We start from the raw sequence: 22,925 nt of genomic DNA, 5'->3' as shown, positions 1-22,925 counted from the left end.
TGTTTTGAATCCACTGACTCTTCTTCAGAATGTTCTGAAGGCATGCTGAGTTTCTCCAGCAATATGTGTTTTTATACCCCATATGACAACCTCTTTCCAAATTGCTCATTGTATTAAAATGCAACCAGTGTGAGATGCCGATCAGCTCATCCTGCATATTTGCCCTTTAATTGAGAAGTTTTGACCATGTGACATGACATGAAACTAAACATATGTCTCAACCATATGTCATTGGAGAAGGAAGGAAAACTCCTCCCAACCTCCATCCTATATTGCAGCGTGAGGTGTGAGCACAAAAATGAAAGGACATGGCAAAGGACAGCCAACAGCAAGGAATGAAAGGCACAGCCTATAACCTGGTGCTTTAATGAATAAATGTTTATACTCTAAATGAAGTCACTTGACACTTTCACAAGAGTCCTCAGTATTTGTCTATTTCTTTTATCCTTTGGCACTATCCAATTCCCGAATGTTTCTGAGCGTGGAGTAAAAAAACGCTTTGAGCTTTTCATGAGAAAATTGAGTTTTCAAATAAATGTTATAATTCATAAATATGAAACAAATATATATTTTTAACAGAGTTTTGAACGTTCAAGGAAATATCATCATGCAATAACAGATCCTTCCCCCTCCTTTTATTTTACAATTCCTACATGCTCCAACCATTGTGGTTTCAGCAGAGTTGGAAGCAGGCTGCTCATAGCCCTGCTCTGAGATATTCTTGGGTGATAATTTGTGAAGGCCTCATTAAAGATAGCACAACTTACTCCTGTGCAGGGGCAAACTTGACCATCAGTACATGACAAAGAACTTGTATTGCCCTAAGAGGGTGAGTCAAGGGCCAGGAGTGGAAGCAATTTAGCAGATTCACCACTTTTATAATCATTTCTATATCTTCCCTTTCATGGCCCACTAGCCAGGACCTGGAGAGCAGTTTGATGCACTTCAATGAAGTGCTGAATGACTAAGGTGAGGTTTTTCTCAATCTGCAATAAGGTGACAGTCTGAGAGCATTCATGAAAACCATCATGCACTTACTTGATGCTCCAGAATAGTCGTCTTCAGATATCGGCCCTAACACTTAGCATCTGTGTTCCACTGAGCAGAATTTGGAGAGTCCTGTCCCCTCCAGCAGTATCTAATCACTAATAGCCTGGCCACCAACACTTACCCCTGCTCACGGCTGTGTGCTACCATGAGACCCAACTGCTTACCTTGGACGCCTGACCATGATGTGTGCATCTGAGCTGACAGAAGGTGCATGTGTCCCATGTGATAGTTCTCCCTCAGAGAGAGTGATTGCTTCAAAAGCTTTCATCTTCCTCTTGAACCAATCTTTGAGCGACAATTGAAGGGACCTGTGGGAGAAAAGTTAGAATCAACAAGTTAGAAAGCATTTGTCATCATTGTGCAGGTTGTCACATGTCAGTGGCTGCTGACATCAAATCAATGTGCTATGTAGCTGTATTCTATTCAATTCTGTCAGGAGATAGCTGGGAATAGGGCCATTAGTGAACTAGGCATTTTGTCTAGGGCTGCATAATTTAAGGGCAGCAGAAAACTGCTAGATTTGTTTTTAAAAACCCTACATTTGAACCAGGTGTTTTAAACAAATTAGTCGTATAACTCATCATCAGTAACCAAGGGGAAAGAAACTACAAATCCCATTATCATGAGACATTGCTACATGTTGACATCACATCCAATGCAGTGATGCTCAATCATATTTAAACCACCTAAAAAGAGAATAAAAATGGGTCACCAGTTGCAGGTTTATCTGACAAAGAAGCAGTACTCTGAAAACTTGTGATTTCAAATAAACCTGATGGACTATAACCTGGTGTCGTGTGACATCTGTTGTTGTCCACTCCGGTCCAACACTGGCACCTCCACATCATAGGAATTTAGTGGGTGTAATAGGATTGATAGAATTTAAATTTCATTGAGAGATCAGGCATGAGCAACAAGTACTCATCCAACTGCAGTCAGCATCATCTCAGATTCAGATCATTTCTGATCAGGTCAGTGATTTGTTTTTAAGGTTTACTGCACTACTACTGCACCTATTAATGACTGTGATAGCGAGTTAATCAACAATTAACCTTCAATCAACTACTCACTCATTGTTCTGATGTGTTCACACCGCAAGAAGATTGAGTTCCTAATTTTGAAACCCTGATCCCATACATTAATATGCTTCCAATGTTTATCCCTGGGTTTCTGTGACTTTTTTCCCCTTAGCACACATTCACACCCTGCCTCTGGCCTTCAATGGCCTGACTTCCATTAAACTTTTCTAGAATTTGGGGTTTTGGTGCCAGGATGGAGGTTCACCGAGGGCAGCAAATACCCTTGCCTCAGTCTTGGCTAGGAACAGCTGCCTTCCCACCAACTACACACCCACCCATTTCTGCAGCCCCAAATTGGGGTTCATGTGGTTCTGGGAAGGGGGGAATGAGCCTGTGGGGTTGGGGGGTTTATTGGTGTGGTTGTGTACTCCAATATAATTAGTCTAGCGCAGACTAATTTACCAAGGGCATGTGTTCAAATTCCATCATGGCAGCTGGCAGAATTTACATTTAATTAATAAAATCTAGAATTGAAAGAGGGTCTCAGTAATGATGAGTATGAAATTATCATTAATTGTTGTAAAACCCCATCTGGTGCCCTAATATCCTTTAGGGAAGGAATCTATTATCCATACCCTGTCTAGCCTACTTATAAGTCTCAACCCATAGTAATGCAGTAAACTCTTAAACACCCTATGAAATGGCTTAGCAAGACATTCTGTTTAAAAGCAATTAGGCAACAGCAACAAATGGTTGCCTTGCCAATCATGTTCATATCCCATTTTATTTTAAATCTCACTATCAATAATGGCCACTTGTGCCAAAATCCAACTTATTTTCCACAGCATTCCCCTCTGGATCTATCAAGCTGGAGGAAACGGAAGGTTGCTTCCGATGTTCTACTTCTCCCTAGTATTCTGCGTTTGCTTCTGCATTGAAAAAAAGAAAGGACTTATGAATGTGAGACATTAATGTTCCGTGAGCATGGAAAGTCAACATTTGAAGAGGGTCACTACAAGGGCTGGATGTTATAGTAAAATGAAGTGAATGTGGAGGGTCACATGCAAAATGTCCTGGCAGGAGAAGTGATGTCACCTGACAGCTAAGGAAGACAGAATGAGGGGTTTTGTCCTTAAATATATCAAGTCACTCACACTCCCTGTTCTTTACTTCAGCCAATACATGAGGTGGAAATGCAATGAAATATTATAAAAAAAAACATAAATAAACACTGAATTGACTAATTACAATTTCCAATTAGCACATTTAAAATCCTTCTGATGTCTCTGTTAGATGTTACAAGCAAATGCAATATTGTATTTACAAAGTGCATTACAGCACTGACCTCTAGTGAAACAAAATTAGCACCCTTGTTTCCCATCCAAAGCTAATATCAGCTTGGATTAATAACAATTTATGGAAGAGACAGTGTAAGGTATTAATCATCGTTTTTCTCACATTCTCTGATGCTGTTCAAGATGTTTTGCAATTCCTATTTGTTACACTCAATTTAGAATCCACTTGACTTGGCCATTTTTAAAGATGTGTTTCCATAGTTGTAACAATCTTGGATTAAATATATTGATTTCTATTCTGCATAGATAACTAGCTTAACGTAATGTGGCTTAAAGTCACAATTTTTAACAATTTATTCACAGCTGTGGTCATCACAGCTTAGGCCAGCATTTATTGACCCTCTCTAATTGTCCAGAGGGCAATGAAATATCAACCAAATTTCAGTGGGTCGAGAGTCACAATTAGGCCAGACCAAGTAAGAGTAGCAGTGTCCTTCCCTAAAGAATGTTAGTCAGTTTTTCTGGCAACTAACAATGGTTTCATGGGCATTAGTAGACTCTTAATGCCGTATTATTTTATTGAATTCCACCATCTGCCACGACTGGATTCTAGGTCCCCAGAACGTTACCTGGCTCTCTAAGTTAATAATCTGGCAATAATACTACTGAGCCACCACCTCCTCTGTACTGAAGCAATAGAAGACACAATGCTCTACAGTAAAACAGCCAATTGTTTCATCATCAGTTAAAAAAAAGATTCAATAACTAACACAAGTAGTAAGGGCAAAGACATCTAAAATGATAAGGGGATTTAAGGGTTTGGCTGGGGTGAGGCCTGCCAATCAGTAGGATATATTCAATATTAGAGGAGAAAGTGAGGTCTGCAGATGCTGGAGATTAGAGCTGGAAATGTGTTGCTGGAAAAGCGCAGCAGGTCAGGCAGCATCCAGGGAACAGGAGAATCGACGTTTCAGGCATAAGCCCTTCTTCAGGAAGAAGGGCTTATGCCCGAAACGTCGATTCTCCTGTTCCCTGGATGCTGCCTGACCTGCTGCGCTTTTCCAGCAACACATTTCCAGCTATATTCAATATTAACTTCCCAATAAAATCTAAAGGTTGTAATCAGGAAAACAAAGAAAGTAAGGAAAGCATTGAAGGTGAAGGTTCCATGACAAAAAATCCGTGCTCTGCACATTTTACCCATGTTCCCCCTCCTCTCGCCCACAAAATTAATGAGCCTTGTTCCTCCTGTACCTTATCCATCACCCAATGCTCCTTCTATCGATAATGGGCCAATAATGTTTTTAAACTGCTGGGCCCCAAAAAGACAATGGCACTCCTGATTCATCGTGAGACACCAATAAAATGCTTAAAAGAGTGACTTCATTGTCAAACAAGATTCGTTTGTTATGTTATGTCTCATATCTAGTATACAACATACCTTTAAGAGATATGCTCACAATATCATCACTGTATCATGGCATATGACCTGATGGCATATGGGTCTCAGATGCCATCTTACTGGGGTCACTTGCAGCATGACACACTGAGGGAAACTGCTATACTTTATAACTGAATTGCCTAGTACTAGTCCAGTTTCAGCCATGCCTGTAATTTTAGTAGATGTGGATCCCAGAATCTATAATAAAATTCTACTGAATCTTTCTGTACTATATGACTTACTGTGTTACAAAGCTAACAGAAGTATCACCTCACCAGGTGTGAATATCCTGCTAAAAGTAGACATCCATCACTGCATCTATGGCAAATCACGAGGGCAGAAGAAATCAAGCTTAATAGTCATGTCCAATTGTAAAAAAACCTCCCAGATCCCAGATATCACATAAAGCCTACATGGAATTGGCACATTCGTTGGCATTCATGGTTTTGAAACAGTACGATAGTTACTCAATTAAGCCCAAAAGGTAAAATCCCCAAATGCTCTAAACCTGAAGTAAAAAGAAAAGTAATACTAAGAATACATACAATTCAGTCAGTGCCTGAATGCAGAGATACAGTTTTATTCCAAATAGAATTGTCACAGTTAAACCATAGAGCTGTCCTAAAGGAACAGAGGAACAGAGCAAAATAGCTGTTGAATTTGTAGGAAATACATATTGAATACATGAACAACTAAAATCATTGTCAATGATCAAACTATTGTTCTCATTTAATTTTAGTTTAGAATCTATCAGTATGTTTTTTAAACCTGAAAAGAAACAGAATAATTAAAATGAATCCTATTTCAATATCCCAATCTTGCTGCAACTTTTAAGCAAAACAGGGTTGCGAATATAACTATAATCAATATAAATAATAATAAAACATTACAGGTAGAAGCAAAAGGGAAAAGCATATATATTTCTCCAGCTGCAGCAGCCAATAAACTCAGCATCTAGTAACCTAAATAAAAACCAAAAGAACTGCGGATGCTGTAAATCAGAGACAAAAACAGAAGTTGCTGGAAAAACGCAGCAGATCTGGCAGCATCTGTGCAGAGAAATCAGAGTTAGCATTTTGGGTCTGGTGAATCTTCATCAGAACTGAGAAACTGAGAAAAGTCACCGGACCCAAAACGTTAACTCTGATTTCTCTGCACAGGTGCTGCAAGACTTCCTGAGCTTTTCCACCATCTTCTGTTTTTGTTTCTGTCAAACATCCCACCAGGACACTGATTGCAGTTCTGTACACAGCAAGAAGATTTCCTGTTGTCTTATTACAAAGACATGGTTATTTCCTACAAACTCCAGTAGAGAACGAAATAAAGGCTTTACACATTTGGAAAACTGTATGGATTTTACAAAATTATTAGAGCAATTTAATCCATTGGTGTTTCTTTACATACTCAAATTCATTGGGTTTCCATGAGTGGCTAGATGTGCAAGATTAAGGTTGGCTTATACTTATTAAATTAGGCTGCGCTATGACAAAATGCACTATGACTTAATTCACAGGTAAAACAATTTAAGTAGATCTGAATGAACATTGAGAGTTCTCATGAAAGCTACATTTCAATGTATGACACACCATCAACACTTTGAGGCAATCAGGAAAATGAACTTCACTTATTGTATTTCAATTGCTAATGAACTGATTTAAACAACGGCTACATACGTGGAAGATAGGAACAGGAGTAGATTATTTAACTCCTCAAGCCTGCTTTGCCATTCGGTATAACAATGGCTGATCATCAAACTCAATACCCTAATCCCACCCTCCCGCCATATATCTGAATCCCTTAAGCCATAGGAGCGATATCTACCTCCTTCTTGAAACACATCATGTTTTGGCCTCAACCACTTTCTGTGGTAGTGAATTCTACAGGCTTTAGATGAATACATTTCTCTTCATCTCCATTTTAAATGTTTACTCTTTTTCCTTGAACTATGATTCTAGACTCACCCACCATCAGGAACATCCTTCCTGTGTTAACCTCCCCATTCCAGTTACAATTTGATAGGTTTCAGTATGATCCCCACCCTCATTCTTCTAAACTCCAGTGAATACAATCCTAACCAATTCAATCTCTCCTCAGACATCAGTCCTTCCATTCTACGAATCAATTTAGTGAACCTGTGATGCACTCCCTCTCTAGCAAGAGCATTCTACCTCAGATAAGGAGACCAGTAACTGCACACAATGTTCCAGGTGTCTGCGTCTGTTTGGGGAGCGGGGCACAACATTATACAAACATGATGCCAAATATTGTAGACCATAGCATCATTCCTGAAAGAGGCTATTTGGCACCTTGGAAGAGTAATTTAGCAAGGCTGCCTCATTTACTGTCCTTTTAAACCCTCCAAGTTTTGTTTTCTCTTCAGGTATTTGGGCAATGTCTTTGAAAGCCACAATTGAATTTCCCTCCACCACCAGGCAGTGAATTTCAGGCCTTAATTATAGACTATGCAAAATGATTTTTCTCAAGCTTTTTTTTGGCTCTTATGCCATTGATGTTTAGTATCTTTTTATTCTTGACCCTTCTACCAATGAGAACAATTCCTCTTCATCTACTCTGTCTATACCCCTCATAATTTTGAGCACCTCTCCAAATTTTTTCTCAACCTTCTCTTCTCCAAAGGGAACAACCCCAGCCTTACCAATCTATTCACTTTGATTCCTAGAATCATTCTTGTAAATCATTTCTGCACCCTCATTCAAATCTTGTCATTTTTCCTAAAATGCAGTGTGCAGCATTGGACGCAATTGTCGAGCTGAAGCCCAGTGAGTGTTTTATAAAGATTCATTGTAACATCTTTGTACTTGTACTCGGTGCCTCTATTTATAAAACCCATCATCTGCGATTTTTTTCTCGTGGAAGGTGAGCATCGCTGGCTGCCCAGCATTTATTGCCTGTCCCTAGTTGCCCTTGAGAGCTGCCTTCTTGAATGAGTGCAGTCTGATGCTGTGGGTTAGCCCATAAGGCCATTAGGGATAGAATTCCAGGATTTTGACCCAGCAATAGTGAAAAAATAGTGATATATTTCCAAGTCAGGAAGGTAAGTGATTTGGAGGGGAACTTGTAGGTGGTAGTGTTTCTGTGTGATATTTTTTTTTATATAGATATTTTTATTAGAAATTTAACATTTTTACAAGTTTACAAAAATAAACAAAACTCTCAGATATAAACATTGATATACAATTAGCTCAAATATACAATAGCCAAAATTTGACAACAAAAAAAAACAAAACAAAACAACAAAAAAAAAACCCAAAAAAAAAACAAAAAAAAACAAACAGACAAAACTCAACTATCTACTAATCTAACCTACAACTAACCAGGGTGTATATTTAAGTCTCTTACATGCTCGGGATGTGTTAACATCAGATATGATAAAACCCGTATTCGTGCGGGATTCCTCCCCCGAGGGGCCGCGGACCAGCCAGGTTCGTAGTCTCAATTAAATAAAAGCCCTTGTTAGGATAGCCGAAATATCTGTATTTATGTAATTCAAAAAGGGCTGCCATATTTTATAAAATAATTCGGTCTTTCGGTGCACCATATTTGTAAGGAAGTCAAGGGGAATACATTCCATAATTAGTCTGTGCCAATTTGAAAGTCCAGGGGGGCCCTCCGCCACCCAGTTCATCAAAATATTTTTCCTTGCACAGAAAGAAAGAATAGAAAATAGTCTCTTCCCGTACGTGTCCAGGGAGGGAAAGTTCGAAAAGCCCAAGAGGAGAGATACGGGGTCCACTTTTATTTCCGTTCCTAAAATTTCTGTCAGGGTACTTGCTACTTTAGTCCAATATCCACGGATCTTATGACAGGTCCATAAGCAATGTACAAGAGTGCCCACCTCTATTTTGCATTTAGGACACATTGGAGATGCTCCTGCCTTAAATTTTGCCAATCGAACCGGTGCTATATGGGCCCTATGAAGTATCTTCAGCTGGATAGCCTGGGTTCTGTTACAAATAGTAATTCTTCTAGCATTTTCCCAGATATCATTCCACGTTTCTGTGGAGATTTCTAGTCCCAGATCCTGATCCCATGTTTTAAGCAGATTATCCATATCTCCCGATACTTCATCATGTAGCAAATGATAAATATTACTGACGGAAGATACCCCCACTGGTCGTAGGACACTACATTCTCTATCGGATTTATAAAGACTATCTAATAACGTAGTCTTCTTCTGTATAAAATCTCGAATTTGGAAGTATCGAAAGAGGTCTCCATTGGGTAATCCGAATTTCTGACGCAGCTGTCCGAAAGACATCAGGACCCCATCTTTAAATAAATCCCCAAGACATGAGATACCCCTGGCTCTCCAGAGTTTAAAAGTGGCATCTGTTAACCCCGGTTGGAATCCCCATGCTCCCACTATCGGTGCATAGGGGGATGTTTTATGTGAATTACCCTCATTTTGCCGCATTATATTCCAAGCCTTGATTGTATTCAGTATTATAGGGTTTTTACAGTGATCTGTAATGATTTTCCTCTTGTCTGAGAATAAAAGGTTAATAAGTGGGTATTTTACTTGAGAAGCCTCGATGTCCAACCAGATTGATTGTGGATCAGACAAGACCCAATCAGCTATATAACTTAATAGGGAACTTAATTGATATTTCCTAAAATCTGGGAAGTCCAATCCACCCCTTGCCTGTGGAAGCTGTAGCTTCTTCAGCTTAATGAGGGGTCGCCTATGGTTCCGGATAAAGGAACTCAGCCAGCCGTATAGTTTACATAAAGCTGTCCTCGGCAGCATCACCGGAAGCATTCTCATAGGATATAGGAGACGGGGCAGGATATTCATTTTGATTAATGCTATTCTACCCAGCCAGGAAATTGGCAGGTCTCCCCATCGCTGGAGGTCCTGCCTTATCCTTTCCAATAAATACACAAAATTAGCCTTATACAGCTGACCAAATACTGGAGTAATAAAAATGCCTAAATATAAGAAACCCTCCAGGGACCAGCGAAAGGGAAAAAGGGAACCGTCCGCTAAGCGGGGTATCACAGCAAGGCCACCCATTGGCATAGCTTCCGATTTTGAAAAATTAATTTTATAGCCTGAGAATGCACTAAATGTATTAATAACTTGGATTAAGCGAGGTATGGACATCAAAGGGTTACTGAGGAATAGAAGAACATCATCTGCATAAAGGGTAATTTTATGTTTACCTGTACCAATCCTTGGGGCCACTATGTTAGGATCAGCTCGTATAGCTTCTGCTAGTGGTTCAATTATTAGCGTGAATAACAATGGCGAGAGGGGACATCCCTGACGGCAGCCCCTACCCACACTGAAGCTATCCGAGCCTAATCCATTGGTAACCACAACTGCTTTGGGATCACTATACAATGTTGAGATCCATTTGGTAAGCACCTGTCCAACACCAAACCTCTCCAATGTGTAAAACAAATATGACCATTCGACCCTATCAAATGCCTTTTCCGCGTCTAATGAAACCACTACTCCTGGTATCTTTCCCTGATGACAAGCTTGAATCATATTCAGAGCCCTTCTAACATTATTGGATGATCTACAGCCCTTAATAAACCCCGTCTGATCCTCCTTTATAATATGTGGCAGTATCCTTTCTAATCTCAGTGCTAACGTTTTAGAGAGGATTTTAAAATCTACATTTAGCAAGGATATTGGTCTGTATGATGTACAATCTTCTGGGTCCTTTCCTTTTTTGAGGATAAGAGAGATATTTGCCTCTTTCAGCGAAGGCGGGAGACAGCCCTGACTATATGCATAGTTATACATGTCCATAAGTGGACCAACCAGTATTTCTGTAAATTCTTTATAGAATTCAGCTTGAAAGCCATCTGGGCCCGGCGTCTTACCATTTTGAAGGTGCCTAATTGCATCAACTATTTCTTGGGGTGTAAGAGGAGCATTTAGGACCGATACTTGTTCCGGAGTTAGGTCTGGAAAAGTCAAATTTTTAAAAAATGACTGCATCCTCTTCGCCCTATCTTCACAATCCTGTGATTTATATAACTCAGAATAGAATTTTCTAAAGGTCGCATTAATCTTTTTATGATCATGAGTCAAAATACCCGTACTTTCCTTAATAGACATAATCGTCTGAGGGGCCTTTTTTTTCTTTGCAAGAAATGCTAAGTATCTACCCGGTTTGTCGCCATATTCATATAATCTTTGCTTTGCAAATAATATTTCCCTCTTAGCCGTTTGAGTAAGTGTAGTATTTAGAGCTGTCCTAAGAGCTGTAATCCTTTGCAATTTAATAATAGAGGGTCTATCAGTGTATGCTGTTTCAGCCGCTTTTAAGCGGGCTTCAAGCAAACGCTGTTGTTCTCCTTTTAATTTCTTCTGGGTCGCTGAGTAGGAGATGATCAAGCCTCGCGTGTAAGCTTTGATGGTCTCCCACATCATTGACGGGTTGCTAGCTGTACCTGAATTAATTTCTAAAAAAGTTTTAAATTCTTGAGAGAAGTACTTTACAAATTTACTATCTTTCATTAAGAAGGGGTCCATACGCCAATGCCGAGGGGATGTCCCACTGTTCCTCGCCTTAGTTTCCATATATACAGCAGCGTGGTCAGAAATTGCTATATTACCTATTTTACAGGATGATATGGAATTTAAAAAAATTGAGGGGGCAAAAAACATATCAATTCTGGTATGACATTTATGTGGATTAGAGTAGAAAGAAAAATCTCTACCCTGTGGATGAAGACATCTCCATACATCTACTAATCCTAATTCTTTGTTCAGATCCATCAATTGTCTAGATCTGGGAGATACTCCTGCAGTACTCTTGGGAATCCTGTCTATTTCCGGATCCATAATACAATTAAAGTCTCCCCCTATAATTATATGACGGGCATCAAAAGCCATCAATTTTGAGAAGGCTTCTGTTATAAATTTAAAGGGGTGTGCCGGGGGGCAGTACAAATTTAAAATCCCATATTCCTCTCCATTTATGAGAGCTTTAATCAAGATATATCGTCCAGATTCGTCTTTTATCTGCTTTAGGATTTTGAAAGGGAAATTCTTCCGAACAAGAATAACAACTCCCCTGCTTTTTGAGCTAAAAGAAGAAAAAAAGGCCTGATCAAATCCGCCCTGTCGTAATTTCAAGTGTTCTTTATCTGACAGATGCGTCTCCTGTAGGAGAGCTATATCAACTCTTTCCTTCTTAAGATTTGATAATATTTTCTTCCTTTTAAGTGGCGAATTACTCCCTTTGACATTCCAGGTGCACCACTTAACCGATTGATCAACCATAATTCTCTGGGCCAATCCGAGACCCCTCGGGAGGGGGAACCCTATCCAGAACATCCCGAGCATGGAACATGTAAAATTTACAAAAATAAACCCTCTTTAATACACCCACAACAATACAGTAAAAAACTATTTCTAAATAAAAAAAATATAAAACGTATCTAAGTGGAGACTTTCCCCCTTGTTCCCAGGGGGCATCACTTCCTCTCCAAAAATCCCTCATATCCTCTCCCAACCAATGCCCCACCCTTGACCCAGGCACTCCTCAATAAAGTGAGGAAAATTCAAATATAATACAAAGCTAGAGTTAACAGTGAGCACCCCACCCCCACCCCTACCAACACCTGGGTATATTTGGTAATGTTAATACCATATATAAACATATAACTATAAAATTACCAGTTCAACAAATAATAATTAAATATGATAATACAAAATAACGAAGGGAAAAACAACCCCGCTCCTAAAGACAGAGGTAAAATCGAATAAGGTAACCACCTCCCCCCACCAACATTAACCAAATCCCCCAACTTATATATACATACACATACATATATATATATATATATATATACATACATACACACACATATACATACACCCCTCATATATACATAAAATAATAACAGAAAACAACTCCAAGGGGGGGGCGGGGGGGAGAAAATCAAATCCCTCTCCCCTCCCCCCATAATAATATTAAGCAATAAGGTAAGAAAAAAAAAAGGGAGGGGATATAAACCAAAACGGGGGGGGAAGGCAGACCAACATCCATTATGTCCTACAGTTTATCTAAGAGAGTCCAAGAATTCCTTAGCCTTTTCTGGTGATCCAAAGTTATATACAGAACTTTCATGGTTAAAGCGTAACATCGCTGGGTAGCGTAAGGAGTACTGTACATTTAAGTCCCTTAAACGCTTCTTCGCCTCGTCGAATGCTTTCCTCTTTCGAACCAGAGCCGGGGAAAAGTCCTGAAATAGCATGATCTTGGATCCTTTGTAGATCATAGCTTGGGGGTCTTTTCCGAGATTTCTAGAGGCTTCTAGGAGTATCTGCCTCTCCCTGTAGCTCTGCAGCCGGAACAGGACCGGGTGTGGGCGCTGGTTCGAGCCAGGCCCGCGTATTGCTACCCGGTAGGCCCATTCCACCCTTACCTGGCCTGATCCAGCTTGCAGATTTAAAAGTTGTGGCAGCCACTGCTCCAGGAATGCTGTAAGCTGGCCTTCCTCTTCCTGCTCGGGAAGGCCCAGCAAACGAATATTTTTTCGACAACCTCGATTATCGAGGTCGTCAATATGATTTTCCAAGGTCCGGACTCGCTGCTCGAGAGTCCGGACCTGATCCACGGCTGATTGAGCGGTTGTCTCCGAGGTCGCGGTCTTTAGCTCCGCCCCTCCGACTCGGCGTTGAATTTCTTCAATTTCACGGTCGTGCTTCTTCAGCGCGGCCGACAGCGACTCCCAACGATTCCTGGATTCGACGATAAAGGCATCGATCTTCGAGTCAAGCTTGGAAAGCATTTCTGTAAGGCTTGCTACTGTAGGTAAGTCCCCCGGGGCGGCTGTGGACGCCTCTGCTGCAGCTGGAGAGTGTGGGGGAGGGGTTGCTGCTTGCTGAGAGCTGCGGGCTCCCTTCCCTTTAGTCATTTTAACTTAGGATAAAGTTGCTTAAATGTAGCTTAAATGTAATATTAAACCACTAATTCAGTTACTAAACTATTATAAATGATTTATAAATGATTTGGTGAGCTTGGTAGGGGGTAGGTGACCCACTGTGCCCAAGTCTTGGGAGGAGCACTATAGACTCAGTCTTACTGGGTCGCCGCCATCTTGGATCCCCTCTGTGTGATATTTTAACTATTTTTTTCAAAAAGCCTCTGAGTACATATACCCACAGGTTACTACATTCCTGCACCTCTTTTAGAATTATTTGAACTAGCTCATTGCCTCACAAACCTTTTCCAACTGTGACCCCATATTAAGGTTTAAAAATGGGGGCTGAACAAAGAGACCTTGGAGTGCAGCTTCATAGCTCCTTGAAAGTAGACTCGCAGGTAGATAGGATAGTGAAGAAGGCGTTTGGTATGCTTTCCTTTATTGATCAGAGTTTTAAGTACAGGAGTTGGGAGGTCATCTTGCAGCTTTGCAGGACATTAGTTAGGCCACTGTTGGAATATTGCATGTAATTCTGGTCTCCTTCCTATAGGAAAGATGTTGTGAAAGTTGAAAGGGTTCAGAAAGGATTTACAAGGATGTTGCCAAGGTTAGAGGATTTGAGCTATAGGGAGAGGCTGAACAGGCTGGGGCTGTTTTCTCTGGAGCATCGGAGGCTAAGGAGTTACCTTATGGAGGTTTATAAAATCATGAGGGGCATGGATAGGATAAATAGGCATAGTCTTTTCCCTGGGGTCGGGGAGTCCAGAACTAGAAGGCATAGATTTAGGGTGAGAGGGGAAAGACATAAAAGAGACCCAAGGGGCAACCTTTTCACGCAGAGGGTGGTATGTGTATGGAATGAGCTGCCAGAGGAAGTGGTGGAGGCTAGTACAATTGCAACATTTAAAAGGCATCTGGAGGGGTATATGAATAGGAAGAGATGGGAGAGATAGGGCCAGGTGCTGGCAAGTGAAATTAGATTGGGTTGGGATATCTGGTCAGTATGGACGGGTTGGACTGAAGGGTCTGTTTCCGTGCTGTAAATCTCTGTGACTCTATGACTTTATGATTCTATAACCCCGAGAGTAAAAAGTGAAGGGGAGGGATTTGTCATTAGAATTGGAGAGCTATGAGTATAGAGAGCAGCTGTGGGGGTTGATGAGTTGTGAGAATGGGGAGGTTGGGGGCTACAATAGGCAGCTGTTAGAGTGGGGCACCTGTTTAAACTAATTTCTCAGGGTGTTCAGAACAAGGATCAAGCATCAAAGGTCAGCTAGATATGCAGTGCCAACAATGATAAAAAATAGTGAGGATTTACAAGGACTTTGCTGTTGTTAGCACTTGGTCAGACCTATGCACTGGTTTTGACCAGTTCACACAGTTTCATTCAGCTGCTGAACAAATATGCAAGCTCATGTTGCAGTTCACCTGGACTCTAATCTGTGGACGTGAAGTTATACATGTGTTAAAGCTGTAGAAATTAAATAATTAGTTTCAGTCCATTACAAAACATGATTCTAAAACAGATTTCAGTCTGGAATCTGATTTGTCCAATAATAACATCATCTGGAATCATGACAACTTGATGCCAAACCTATCCAAACAAAGCAATCAACAAACTTATTAATGTTAATCTATATAGTTCAGACAATAGAGTAGAAGTCAAAGGACCAAAAGAGATATTTAAATGCTAAGGACAATGCAGAGGGAATTGAAGGGGTCATCCTTCGTTTAAAATAACTAAACTGTTGAAAGAGTTGACCAACTTAGATTTTTCAGCAGGAGGCACATGAGAGATGACCTTATAAGATATGATAATTAATGGAATAGATTAATCTTTAAATTGTAAGATTAGTCAAGTGTAAACTAGCAAAAGATAAGGTTGTAAGTTTGCTTGTTGAACTGAATGATTTGTTCTCAAACATTTTGTTACCATGCTAGGTAACATCACCAGTTAGCCTTTGCTGAAGCGCTGGTGTTCTGTCCCGCTTTCTATTGATGTGTCTTTGTCTGTTGTGGTGAGTGATATCACTTCCGGTTCCTTCTCTGAGAAGTTGGTAAATGGGGTCCAAATCGATGTGTTTTTGATGGAGTTTCGGTTTGAATGCCAGGCCTCTAGGAGATCTTGTGCATGTCTTTGCTTAACCTGTCTCAGGATGGGTGTTGTCCCAGTCGAACCGGTGTCCCTCATCATTTGTGTGTATGGATACTAGTGAGAGTCGGTCGTATGTTTTGGCTAGTTAGTGCTCGTGTATCCTGGTGGCTAGTTTCCTGCTTATCTGTCCAATGTAATGTTTGTTGCAGTCCTTGCAGGGTATTTTGTATATGATGTTCGTTCTGCTGGTTGTTGGTTCAGGGTCCTTTAGATTCATCAAGAGCTGGTTCAGAGTGTTGGTAGGTTTGTGGGCTACCATGATGCCTAAACAAGAAGCCACAGAGACCCTAGCCAAACTACTACACATTAAAGACATCTTGGAGATGACAACCAGACTACTCCGGCACCTTGGCATCAACTTACCAACACTCTGGACTCCCCTCCTTAATGGTATTGTGAGTCAACCTACAGCACATGGATTGCAGCAATTAAAGAAGGGAGCTCACCATCACCATCTTCTCAAGGGAATCTAGGGCTGGGCAAGATATAGTGGCTCAACCAGGAACACCCACTTTTCATGAGTGAATAAAAAACATTGGGTGAGAGATCAGGAGCAGAGAGTATTGGCTCATTGGTATTTTTCACGCTGGAAAAAGATTTGTAGTGGAGTTCTCCAGGTGTCAGCACTGGGATCCTTGTTTTTCCTGATGTATAAAATGATCTGAGCTTTGGTGCACAAAGACAACTTCAAAACTTGCAAATGAGAGAAAAGATGGAGAATTATAAACTGAAAGGAAGATCACGCCAAACTTCAAAAAGATATTGACACATACCTGGAGTGGCTGGATAAATACCAAATGAAGTTCAATGTAGCAACTGGAACTAACTTGCTGAGAGAACCAGCACAGATGTGATGAACAGAATGGCTTCCTTCTGCACCATAACAATTCTGTAATTCTGCTTCGCCGAGATATACATTAAAATGTCCATTCTTTCACCCAACAACCACAATTTCAATCTCTTCCTAGATACAGAAACACAAATGAATCCCAAGGTAATACCTCCCAACTGATTATGATGAAATATTCAATTACGATACAATTAATCTTGTCTTAGGGATCTCAGGCATCAGAGAATCTCCATTCAAACAACAAAAAGTACCAGCTATTAAAGTGTGGCACAATGTAAGTGCAGTGGAAGACAAGATCAGAGTAAAGGGCTTCTTTCTGCTGTTTTGCGATAACTGCTATTTCAGGTGTCACAATTGCGTAATTATGTTTATTTTGCAAAAAAAACCCTAATCTCTCTTTAAATGGACAGAAAGAGCATGAAAAGATGGTTACCAGGAGACATGTGTGTGTCTTGTTGAGTTGCTTCAGTCAGAAAGACAGATAGGCTGATGTTTCATCTCAACATCAACCACTAGGGGAGATATATAGAATCCATTTAACTCTTGGACAATACAATGGTTTATTCTAAAGTGTGATGATTCAACACTTCTGAATAAAACTGGAGGTTGAATGATCCTCACAGGGAGTTCCAACTTAAGTGATTTTGCTTTATGGAACAATGATCCTCAAAAGTTATTATAACAGCAATCTTAACTTGCAATCTGTATGAGACAGACTGAGACACCATTTAAAACTCAGCTCCCAGGAAGACTCTGACAAGTATCCTCAGAGAGACAGTTCTGAACCAAAGGGAGCTCAAGGAAAAGGGTTTTCAGTATTGAACCACACTTCCACCGAACAAGTCCAATTAGAGTTTAATCTAGATAAATGTGAGGTGCTCCATTTTGGTAGGGCAAATCAGGACAGGACCTTTTCAATTAATGGTAAGGTCTTGTGCAGTGTTGCCAAACAAAGGGACCTTTGAGTATAGGTTCAGACCTTCTTGAAAGTGGAATTACAGGTGGTTGGGATAGTGAAGGCAGCATTTGGTCAATTTGCCTTTATTTGTCAATATATTGAGTTGGGATGTCATGTTATAGTTGCACATGTAGTGAGGCCACTTCTGGAAAAGGGTGTTTAATTCTGGTCTCCTTCCTAAAGGATAACTCGTGTAAAACTTGAAAGGGTTCAGAAATATTTTATAAGGATGTTGCCAGGGTTGCAGAGGTTGAGCTAAAGGGGGAGGCTGAATGGGCTGTTTTCTCTGGAGCTCAGAGACTGAGGAGTGATTTTATAGCAGTTTTTAGTCAAGGTCTTTTCCCCACAGTAGGCAAGTCCAAACCTAGAGGGCATATGTTTAAGGTAAGGGGGGGAAAAGATATAAAAAGTTACCTAAGGAGTAACTTTTTCACGTAGAAGGTGGTGCACATATGGAATGAACAGTCAGAGGACGAGCTGGAGGCTGGTACAACTACAACATTTAAAAGACATCTGGATGGGTATGTGAATAGGAAGGGTTTAGTGGGAAGTGGGCCAAATGCTGGCCAATGGGACTAGATTAATTTAGGACATAGACATAGAACATAGAACAATATGGTACAGTACAGGCCCTTCAGCTCACGATGTTGTGCCAAGCATTAATTTTAATCTAAGATCAACCCAACCTACCCACCCATCATTTTACTGTCATCCATGTGCTTATCCAGAAGTTGCTTAAGTGTCCCTAATGTATCTGACTCTACTACCACTGCTGGCAGTGCATTCCACGTACCCACAAATCCCTGCATAAAGAACCTACCTCTGACATCTCTCCTATATCTTCCTCCAATCACCTTAAAATTATGACTCCTCGTGACAGCTATTTCTGTCCTGGGAAAAGTTTCTGGCTATCTACTCTATCTAAGCTTCTCATTACCTTGTACACTACTATCAAGTCACCTCTCTTTCCTCTTCTCTCCAGTGTGAAAAGACCTGGCTCACTCAACCTCTCTTCATAAGTCAAAATCTCCAATCCAGGCAGCATCCTGGTAAACCTCCTCTGCACCCTCTCTAAAACATCTACAGCCTTCCCATATGAGGCAACCAGAACTGGACACAATATTCCAAGTGTGGTCTAACCAGGTTTTACAGAACTGTAGCAAAACCTTACGCCTCTTAAACTCAATCCCCCATTAATGAAAACCAAAACACCATACACTTTCTTAACAACTCTCTCAACTTGGGTGGCAACTTTAAGGAATCTATGCACATGGACCTCAAGATCCCACTGTTCCTCCATAATGCCAAGAATCCTGTCTTTAACTCTGTATTCAGCAACCAAATTTGACCTTCAAAAATGAATCACTTCGCACTTATCCAGGTTGAACTCCATCTGTCACTTCTCAGCCCAGCTCTGCATCCTGTCAATGTCTTGTTGTAGCCTGCAATAACCCTCGACACAATCTACAACACCACCAACCCTTGTGAAATCGGCAAACTTACTAACCCACACTTCTACTTCTTTATCCAAGTCATTTTAAAAACTACAAAGAGCAGAAGCCCAAGAACAGATCCCTGAGGGACACCGACCTCCAGGCAGAATACTTTCCATCCTTTACCACTTGCTGTCTTCTTTCAGCCAGTCAATTCTGTATCCAGAGAGCCAAAATTCCCTGTATCCCATACCTCCTAACTATTTGAATGAGCCTACCATGGGGAACCTTATCAAATGCCTTACAGAAATCCATATATACCACATCCACTGCTCGACCTTCGTCAACTTGTACCATCATATTCTCAAAGAACTCAATAAGACTTGTGCAGCATGACTGCACTATTCGCTAAGTCCATCGTACCAGTGTTATAACACGGTGGTGAACCCTTCTGCTAATTACACCAAATACCCAGAAAAGCTCACCTTGCTTCATAATCTGTTAAAATATGAGTGACAGAGAATTCCCAACTTGCACTATTTAAAGAAAAAAAATCAATTTATTCTTTAACTCTAAAAGTGAATATTAAACAACAACTTTTTACAACTCTAAGTCTTCTTTCTCCTTACGGCGTGTTATCTGCCTCCAACTCAACAACAATATACTGTTCCAATAAACCCCCTATTAAAATTACATCAACTTAATTTTCTATACCCTACAGCAGCTGTCACCTCCGATGTCTGTCTTCCTCTGTTTGTAGATCGCCCTGGGTCGACTTCGGTGTTTTGCTGCAAAGATGTTCCACATGAAAAGGTACCTTTGACAAAGAATGTTTTGCTAGCAGTTACTCGGACGATGGGAGTTGGTCGCTCTCTCTGACTAACTCTCAAAATGTCTGCTTCTTTATACACCAAACATCAGATTGTCTCATTGGTTCAATATCATCTAAAACAATAAATTCAAATTCAACTAGGTTTTAGTATCTTGGGGCATAATTTAAACTGATTGGTTAAATTCGAACAGTTATGAATACATAGCAACCAAAACTCAGGTATTTGTTTCACAGCCAAATGTTACATATTTTAAATTTTCCAGTACACTCTGAGGCTGCTAGTCAGTCAAATGACAGGTGCCTGCAAGCTCTCAGTGCAAAACAACCTTCACTCTCTCTTAAAGGTACAGTACACACCTTCAACATCATAACACCAGCAACATCCAACTATTTAACTATGCAGGTATCACTGCTGCTGAATCCAACCTTAAGTTTTCAACTGATTTTCATATTTGGAAAGAGCACCTGCAAGCAAGTATCAGATTGTGGTGATACCAGGCTGATCTGTAATAAACTAACATTTGATCTTTAAGTGAACAATTTTGCTGGTCATTTTTTTAAATAAGAGCATTCAAGAAACTGCCAGGGGCTAAACAAACTATACAAATTCACAGCTCAGGGATCACACAGTGTGGTCATGACACAAACATCCCAATTGTGGGTAATGTTCCTCCTCCACTTCTCTGCATTATGTTGTCCACATCAAATAGCAATCTAGCCTATGACAGTTTTGGAAACTCAGAAATAACAACAGATTCAAGCCATGTCAGGCGAACATGCTTTAAATGCAATCCATCACATGATGACGTAGATGAGACATTGGTAACAGATGATGATGATGGAAGTGGTAGATAGAGGGCAGAGTGAGCTGCTGGTTGAGTGCACAGGACAAGAAAAACCTAGCTCCAAAGTGTTTAAGACCTCTTGGAAAGCCGATAAATATTCCAATCTGAAAGTAGATGTAGCACTTTTGCAAATCTTAGCAAATACACCTGCCCACACAATTTCAGTGTGAATTTCAATGTGATAAGGTCTTTCATCTCAAAGCATGCCTTGTATTTGCTTCTATGCTGTTTCTTCTTAGGGATAGTATTTAATAACTGGGCTCTTAAATTGCTTTCTTGATATCAGACTTTATTTATTGCTTATAATCTTCCAGATCTCCTAATTGTCTGTGTGCTCTGGTCAACTTACGGTTTAACATTTAACCCCTGCATATTAAAATATTGTACAAAATGTACAAATTATAATACAAATATAGACTGTAAAAATTGCATAATGACACTATTCATTGACTCCTGGTGTGAGAGGTTGAAGTTTTCAAATTGCTTGTAGGGTACATATTGTTTGGATTGTTGGATGAGACATGGCTGGGCAGGCATTTTGCAATGCAGAATGATGCCAACAACATGGGTTCAATTCCCACACCCCTGAGGTTACCATAAAGAATTCTCCTTCTCAAACTCATCATCTGTGCAAATGTTCAATATTGTTGACCAGCACAAGCATCTTGTATATTATTTGCACTTTTAAATCTTGAAAACCCATGATTCAGAAGATCTGACAACAGAATTCATAAGGAGTCACATGACACTCTCCATTTTACCCTAAATTAAAGTAGCCATAGTCATACCAGATCATAGGGCTGCTATGTCACCAGAGAGAGAGAGATGATTGGTGATGGTTTAACCTGGGGGTCACCATGCCTCATGGAAGAGATGGACAAAGAGATCCTTCATAGTAACTGCAGCCAATGTGGGCTTTGAACCAATGTTGTTGATGTCACTCTGCATTGTAAACCAGCCAACTGAGATAACCAACTCCCAAATTAAAGACCCAGCGTTTTGGGTGCTGTGAGTCTTCCGCGGCCCAGAAATGTTGTCCCGACACTGACAGTCTGAGCCAGCAACTTCAGACCCAGCCATGCCCCATTCCCTCTCAGCTGACAGAGGATTGAAAATTCAGTCTATAATATTTGATGAGGAAATGCCGATGTTGGACTGGGGTGGACAAAGTAAAAAATTATATAGCATCAGGTTATAATCCAACAGGTTTATTTGAAAGTACAAGCATTCTGAGTGCTGTTCCTTCATCAGGTAGCTCATGGGGCAGGATCATGAGACACAATTTATAGCACAAGATCATAGTGTCATGCAACTGATATGATGTCTCGAATAAACCTAAATTGCTGTTAAGTCTTTCATCTTTTAGAATGGGTTACATGTTTCAATTTATTAATATGTAAATCCGAGAACTTCTTTCAAGTCACTTTCCCAAGATAACTTAAGGTTTTATAAAAAAAAAGGTAACATCTCAGCTCAGACAATGTATTAAAGGTGTGAGGTTAGAGTCTGTCTGTATTCCAATCTTGAGTCAGACTGGTTCTATTTCCAAAGTAGGAATTTATAAAATGTCACATGGATTGATTGCCCTTAGATTGTGTGCTTTTTGAACAAAATAGAATGTATTTGCAAATATAGTTCTACAAATTCAAATTCACCCCATGAACTTACATGTCTGTGTGCATGCATGTGAGGGGGAGAGGGAGAGAGAGAGAGGAGAGAGAGGAGAGAGAGAGTGTTTGTGTGTGCAGAGTAGTGGAGTGTAGTGTGACATAAACTCTTGATCCTGATTGAGGCCATCCTCATGGTTATCAAACTTGGCTATCAGCCTCTGCGTGGCCACTCTGCGTTATTGCGTATCCCAAAGTCCGCCTTGGAGGACGGTCACCTGAAGATTCCCTGAGAAAAAGATTCCCTGATTGGTGTGAACGAGATATAAGCATTTTAAAACTTGGCTCACATTTTCATTTTTGAAGACTTCAATAACACAAGTGCTTTGATTTTAATTATTGTCTTCCATGTTGGTTTATTTTTCATTCCATTCTATATTATTAATTAAGACTTGTGCCCAGTTAAATTATATGTAAACAATATGCACTTCCTTTATAAAATTGCATTTCATGTACAAAATTAGCAG

Source organism: Chiloscyllium plagiosum, unplaced genomic scaffold (genome assembly GCF_037043375.1).
Source record: "Chiloscyllium plagiosum isolate Xiang-an unplaced genomic scaffold, Cpla_swu_hap1 HiC_scaffold_13, whole genome shotgun sequence".
Lineage (NCBI taxonomy): Eukaryota > Metazoa > Chordata > Chondrichthyes > Orectolobiformes > Hemiscylliidae > Chiloscyllium > Chiloscyllium plagiosum.
This window is presented reverse-complemented; position numbering follows the sequence as displayed.